General features: G+C 39.1%; 1 pseudogene; it reads left to right on the top strand.

Annotated features, from left to right (window-relative positions):
• Positions 1 to 5197: 5197 nt before the first annotated feature.
• Positions 5198 to 5314, top strand: LOC150105810 (U2 spliceosomal RNA; annotated as a pseudogene).
• The last annotated feature ends 1721 nt before the right edge of the window (positions 5315 to 7035 follow it).

Here is a 7035-nt window from a genome sequence, read left to right as displayed (position 1 = left end):
AAGTCTTTTGTAAGTTTTCGTTTCAAAAGACAGGAGTCTCCTCTCATCTTCCCTCAATAAAGTCCAGGCCTCACAACCATACAAGAGGAGAGAATTCACCAAGGCGTCAATTATCTTAGTCTGATTGTGATTGCTATTCTGTTATATCCCCACAATGGTCTTAACTTCTGTAGGGTCACAGTTGCCTTAGCAATTCGGTATTTAATGTCGGTTTTTGAACGACCATCTTGACTCAACGTGCTTCCTAGATAAGTGAGCTTATTTACATTCCTAATTTGTTTATTGCCAATTTGTGTCTTTAAGAATTCAATGTCTGATTTTGAGGTTATCATTGTTTTTGTTTTTTGTAGGTTTATGTATAATCCATATTTTTTAATATTCCGAAAACGCGGCTGGTTATCTCTTGTAATACTTCTTCACTTTCTGCCGGAAGATCGACATCGTCTGTAAAACGTAAGTTATTTTTTATTATTCCTCCAACTATTATTCCACTATCATATTCATGAAGAGCTTCATCTATGACTTATTCCAGAAAACAATTAAAAAAGAAGAGGGGACAAGATGCATCCCTGTCTTATCCCCCTTCCCCCCTGTTCTGCCTGGAACGGTTCATTGCTGTAATTTTTAATTTCAATTCTCATATCAGATGAAGAATAAAGAAATTTAATAATCCTAATGATTTTGTTTTATTGCTATTTCCCTTTTTAGGAGGACAGATGTCCGCGAATCAGAAGGCCAAGTCTCTGTGTTCCATACGTCCTGGAATAAATTTAGCAAGGTGTCTATGATATTGTCACCTCCTTCGCTTATCGGGTTCCATTGTAACACCATCAACTCCCGGTGATTTTCCTATTTTATGAGGATCTAACTGCTGCAATGACTTCTTTTAATAATGGGTAATCTCCTTCCTCCCAACCTCCTGGCAAATTTCCGTCCAAAATATCGTCAGTCAGTTTAGGGTCCTTTTGAAAAAGCTTGGTTACGTAACATTTCCATCTATCAGCGATTTTCTGGTTATCCGTGATAGGAGTTCCATCATCATCTTCTGTGCTCCAATTAATTGCAGTAAATGGTTTGGTTACTTATTGATAATATGAAAAACACTTTTAGGATTATTTTTTATTTAAGTGCTCTTCTATATTTTTGCGTTCATCTAGTATCCATACGTTTCTAGGATGTTTGATTTCTTTTTTAATAATCTTAGTAATATTTTTATACTGTTCTCTATTATCACCACTATTAAAATGAGATTTCAAATATCTTCTTTCGTCGCATAGGTCCAAAATATTTTTGGGTATTCATGGTTTATTGGCTTTCCTTTTGTGTCCAAGAATTTCTTAACCTGTCTCAATTATCTTATGTGAGAAGTATTTGGTTTTAGATGCGATACAAATACAAATTAAAACAAATTTGTGTGAAAAATCATTTGTTTTAATTTGTATTTTTATAGTGAATTTATTTGGGGATATTTTAATTTTTCCATATTATATCTTTTACGAGTTGATTTTGAAGGTAATATTTCCCTCATTTTCATATTCACAGTTGTGATGACCATATTGTGGTCGCTACCAATGTTGGCTCCAGGAAATGATATGGTTCTTTTGAGGTTGATGGAGTTTTTATATTTTGTGCTTACAAGGACAAAGTCTATTTGGTTGTGTGTTTTACCATCAAGTGCATGGGGAAATAGAGTATTAGTGATGGTGAGTTCATTTTGTGAGGCAAAATTGATCAATTCAAAACCTCTTTCGTTTGTCTTCCCATAGCCATACGGTTCGACAAATGGGAGAAAATCCTTGCCGATGTCTGTTCCAATTTTGGCATTCCAATCGCCTGTACAATCAAGTCTTTTCTATTTCAGATGTTCTAGACATTGTAATTTTCAAAAACATCAGATACCAATACAAACTAGAAACAATAGGGGAACTCTAAACTGACCTCAACTCCATCCAGCTTAAACTAGGTACTCAAGAACAATTCTCACCTCAGCACTCCTTTGTAGCATGGGAAAAACTGAACAAATTCTCCCAGAGTACATCGGCCCACCGCCCATCATTCACAATAAAGAGGAGATAGACATAGCTTTAAACAATCTAACAAGCCGAATTCACAAAACAATAGCTTCAGTTACGCAAACCACTATCAACCACTCGATCAGTCGGATTCCAGATGAAATCATGGACCTAATCAGAGTAAAAAACAACGCTAGAAAGAGATACCACAATACAAGGGCCCCACAAGATAAAACAATATTAAACCACCTTAACAGAAAAGTCAGAGAAGCTCTTCAAAACCATCGTAATCACGAACTGGAAACTAAATTTGGTACGAAGGATTTTTAGGAATTTCCAGAGAAAATGGTCTTCTGATTGTGGCTAATTTGGTTTCCCGTTCATCTACCTCTACCTCCGATACAGACCAAGCAAGGAATAGTTCACACAGACCCGGATAAAGCAGAAGCCCCCTATAGACAATTTGGATGAGCATTGTAGTCAATTGCATGAAAACTTAAATAATAGCTTCATCTATAAAATTCATCGCCAGGTCAATAAAGCTTAAATCATTATATCTATAACTTAGAACTGATCTCTCCCACTACTCCGGCAGAAATAATAAACATTATAACTCATTTGAACAACAAAAAGGCTCCAGGTTCAGACGGCATCACAAACAGGGTAATAGAGATGCTACCAAGAAAAGCTTTAATACACATAGTTAATATAACAAATGCAATCATCAGATTTCAGCACTTCCTGGAAAAACAGAAGACATCATACCTATAAAAAGCCAGGTAAGAATCCCCAACTTCCTGAAAGTTATAGGCCAATTAGGCTCATATCAAGCTTTGGAAAGGTCACAGAAAATGTTATCTTATCCTCACAAGCTACAAACAATTGCTGACAATCTTGTAATAATTCCTGGCGAACAATTTGATTTTCGAACTGTGGGAACATTCCACAGTGCAACAGACACATAGAATGGTAGAAAATATAGTAGGTGGATTTAATTGGAACCTCCACACAACAGTGGTCTTCATTGATATTGCGAAGGCATTTGATAAGATCTGGCATCAGGATCTTCTCTATAAGCTTATAATCTTTAAGTTTCCAATAAAATTAGTTAAACCAATCAAATCATATCTCAATGATAGATATATGCAAATCAAACTAAACGGAACTGTGTTACCGAAACTCAAGATCCGTGCAGGTGTTCCACGTGGCTCTTTTCTGGCACCACGTCTATTCTCGATCTACGTAGCCGACATCCCGACAACCTCTAGCACGATTACCTCAGCTCTATACGCGGACGATACCTCGATGCTATCTAGGTCTCTCAGTTTCCAATTAGCAATTAAAAGACTTCAAGGCAGTAATAATACACTGGAAACTTGGCTGACGAACTGGAGGATCCAAGTAAACCCCCTAAAAAGCGCAGCCGTATTATTCTCAAGAAGAAATGTCCTCAGAAAAGGAAGACATTCAGCTCAACTGAGTCAAGATCCAATGGGAGAAAGAAGTTACATACCTTGGAGTGAAACTGATAATAAACTCCTATTTAACAGTCACATCAAACTAACAGGATCGAAGACATTCAGAGCAATAGTACAACTCTACCCCCTGATCAGCCGCAAAAGTAAATTAGACATCCAAAACAGGCTAACTCTGTACAAAGTGATAATTCGGCCAGTTATCACCTACGCTTCTCCAGCATGGAGTCACCTCCGAAACTTAAACACTGAAACTGCAAAGAATCCAGAATAAGTGCCTAAGGATGATCCTGGACGCTCCATGGTTTATTAAAAATTCCCAGATCCATCGTGAAGTAATCATTCCTAACATTTCTTCTCTTCTCTTCTTCGTGATTTAGCAGAAGAACATTCTTCACCAAGGCAAACCTTCATTCAAACCCGCTGATCAAGCAAGCTGCCGACTACGATGAAGCAAAATACACTACAAATATGAAAGCCCAAAATCAATTCTACTACAAACCGAAGATAGCCAACTTCGGCTGTTGCTGTTATCCTGGGTAAATGAGTTCGCTCTCTTAGGTTTTACCCTAAGGGAGCACTTTGAGTCTCCGGGGAGAGTGTTCTCCGGCACGGCCCGCTGAGGGGTACTTGCCGGTGAATTATTTTCCTCGGAATATGAGCGGTTCTGCTCGGTAATCGAGTTTCACTGAGTAGAACCAACGCTGAGATTTGGACGGTCTTTCGCCCACGAATGAGTGGCCTAGAGATCGTCCGATATTTTTGAGATATCACCTTTACTTACACATCCGGTGATTGATTTTATATGAGATGCCCATATAGGGTAACGGATGGCAATGCTGAACCAATGAAGTTTAACTGAGGTTCGGCTGTTGCTGTTATCCTGGGTAAATGAGTTCGCTCTCTTAGGTTTTGCCCTAAGGGAGCACTTTGAGTCTCCGGGGAAAGTGTTCTCCGGCACGGCCCGCTGAGGGGTACTTGTCGGTGAATTATTTTCTTCGGAATATGAGTGGTTCTGCTCGGTACTCGAGTTTCACTGAGTAGAACCAACGCTGAGATTTGGACGGTCTTTCGCCCACGAATGAGTGGCCTAGAGATCGTCCGATATTTTTGAGATATCACCTTTACTTACACATACGGTGATTGATTCATTCAATCCAATACCCTTGGAGGGTAATGGATAGCAATGCTGTAGCTAATGAAGCTCTAACTGAGGCTCGGCTATTGCTGTTACCCTCCTGCCATGATCAGAGCTTTAATAATAGCTCAATAACCTTATCCCTACACTGTCCGCTACAGATAACGGGGAATATGAAAAGCATTCTTGCTTCACCCCTTTAAGCCAGTCCTTATAAGGACTATAAGGTCACTTTAGATCTTTCATGTTAGCGATGGAAAGATCATAATTTATCATGGTTTCTGTCTTGGTACTGGAATAACAGTATGTCCCATTCAAGCGTTTTTGACAGAAGTGTACATAGACACTTTTTTCTGTTGAAAACTTAAACCTATTATTAAGAGCCCACAGAAAGACATTATCAATTGCTTGCTGAAGTTGTCTTTCAATTACCCTCATGTTACAGAGTGATAGTAAATTGTGAAGTCATCAACATATAGAGCATTGTCTACAGTGGGAGAAAGCTGTTCAATGATTGAGTTAATTTTAATAACAAAAAGGGTTACATTTAAGACAGAGCCCTGGGGAACATTATTGCTTCTCGGCCTTTTGGCTAAGATCAAAGTATAGTATCGGTTCTTACAAAGTTTTCGAGCTAAGTGAGAGTGTAGCGTTTGTTCTTTCCAGTTGATATCAGATACGGATCCAATAGGGGCACGAAATATCGAACTATCTAAGTACAGACACTTTAAACCTCAGACTGGGATGAAAGTAACACACGAGATAAAGCGACAAGGACTTTATAGGTCGCCCCTCCAGGAAATCTTCCGACGATGACATCTGTCGGTCCTCGCGTCCGAACCCTCGGCTTTGAGGTGGATGCTTCAACACCGGCAAGGTCGATAGCGAGAGCAATCATGGATTATGTAGGAGCTGAAAACATATTTGGGTTTACCCCTTATGGGGGCGGAAGGTACCAAGTAGTTTGCAAGAACATAGCAACCAGAAATAAGCTACTCAGTGGCTTCGAATATGGACAGAAAAGATTTCTCCCTCATGGTAGGGAGTATCCTAAAAATGCTCCAAATACCGACTAGAATATGCGGAAAACGAAGACATCATTCGAAGCGTGTTCTCAAAGTGGGGAGAGATGAAGGAAATTCAAATTCTTAACGATGCTGACAACCCAGAGTGAAAATCAGGGGAAGTAAACATCTCCCTTGAAATAAAAACCGAAGTCCCCAACTTCATTCTGATAGGATCTGCCAGGGTAATGGTGAACTACCCTGGTGTGAAAAACCAATGTTCAGGTGTGGTGCCTTCAATCATCTTGGGGCAGACTGCCCTCGAATAAAATGTAAAAATTGTTTTAAAACAGGCCATACACTAGATAAATGCAAAGCAGCTTGCCTCAAATGTGGTGACTTAAACCACAAAGTGGACACCTGCCCATCCAGAACCCACGCTGAAAGGATAGGCGGTATAATAAGACCAACAACAGTTACGACAGAACAAGAGTCGGGAAACCCAGACTTTCTAACTCTAAAAGAGGCACACAGCGAAGCAACGGCCGTAGAAGAGAAGGCAGCCTCCATAGAAATCCCAACATCCAAACCTAAGAAAGAGAAGAAGAAGCGAGACACACACGAAAAAGAAACAGCCAAAAAACGAGCTGCCACAAATGATGAAACCAGTGCAGAAGAAGAAGAGAAAGAAATAAAACAGAAAGTATGGAGACAAACAACACCCCCTTTCAACAGACCAATCACTCCAGAAGAAATGGAGACGAAAATGAGTCACTCAGCCCTTCCACCAGTGCAGTAGATGTCACTTTAACGAGTGTGATCTGCGACTTAAAGGAGGTAAGTGAACTGAAAACCTCTGCTGAATATGCATCTGCCAAAATGGACGAGTTTCTGTACACGATAATTGGGCTAACAAAGAAAGGGAAACAACTAAAATCGAAAAATACAGAACTAGAAAATGCCAATTTACAGTTTGGCACGAACTTAAATTAATTAATGAAACTGTTGATGACCTCAGTCGACAAGCCATAAATAGAAATTTGAAAATAGTAGGTGTCCTTCTAGAGCCTCATAAAAGCGTGTATGAAATAATAAAAAAGATTTCACAAAACATTCAAGTGGATTTTAATGAAAAGGACATCGAAGCAGCCCATAGACTCCATAATGCACAAAAAACAAGCCAAAACATATTATTAAGTTCAGGTCTAAGGAGACGAGAGATAGATGGCTAGAAGGAAACAAGAAAATAAAGCACAAAATAAGTACTAGAGATATAAGTAGTAATTTTAAAGACGGCAAAATGTACTTAAATTAACATTTGACTGCGAACACGAAGCATTTTGCTGTATGCAGCAAAAAAATATAAACAAGATAAAGACTGTAAGTATCTCTGGGTCAAGGACGGT

Source organism: Typopeltis vanoorti, chromosome 6 (assembly GCF_054136105.1).
Source record: "Typopeltis vanoorti isolate ZY-2024b chromosome 6, IOZ_Tvanoo_1.0, whole genome shotgun sequence".
NCBI classification, from domain to species: Eukaryota; Metazoa; Arthropoda; class Arachnida; order Uropygi; family Thelyphonidae; genus Typopeltis; species Typopeltis vanoorti.
Note: the sequence above shows the minus strand (reverse complement) of the source record. Positions and strands in the feature narration are given on the sequence as shown.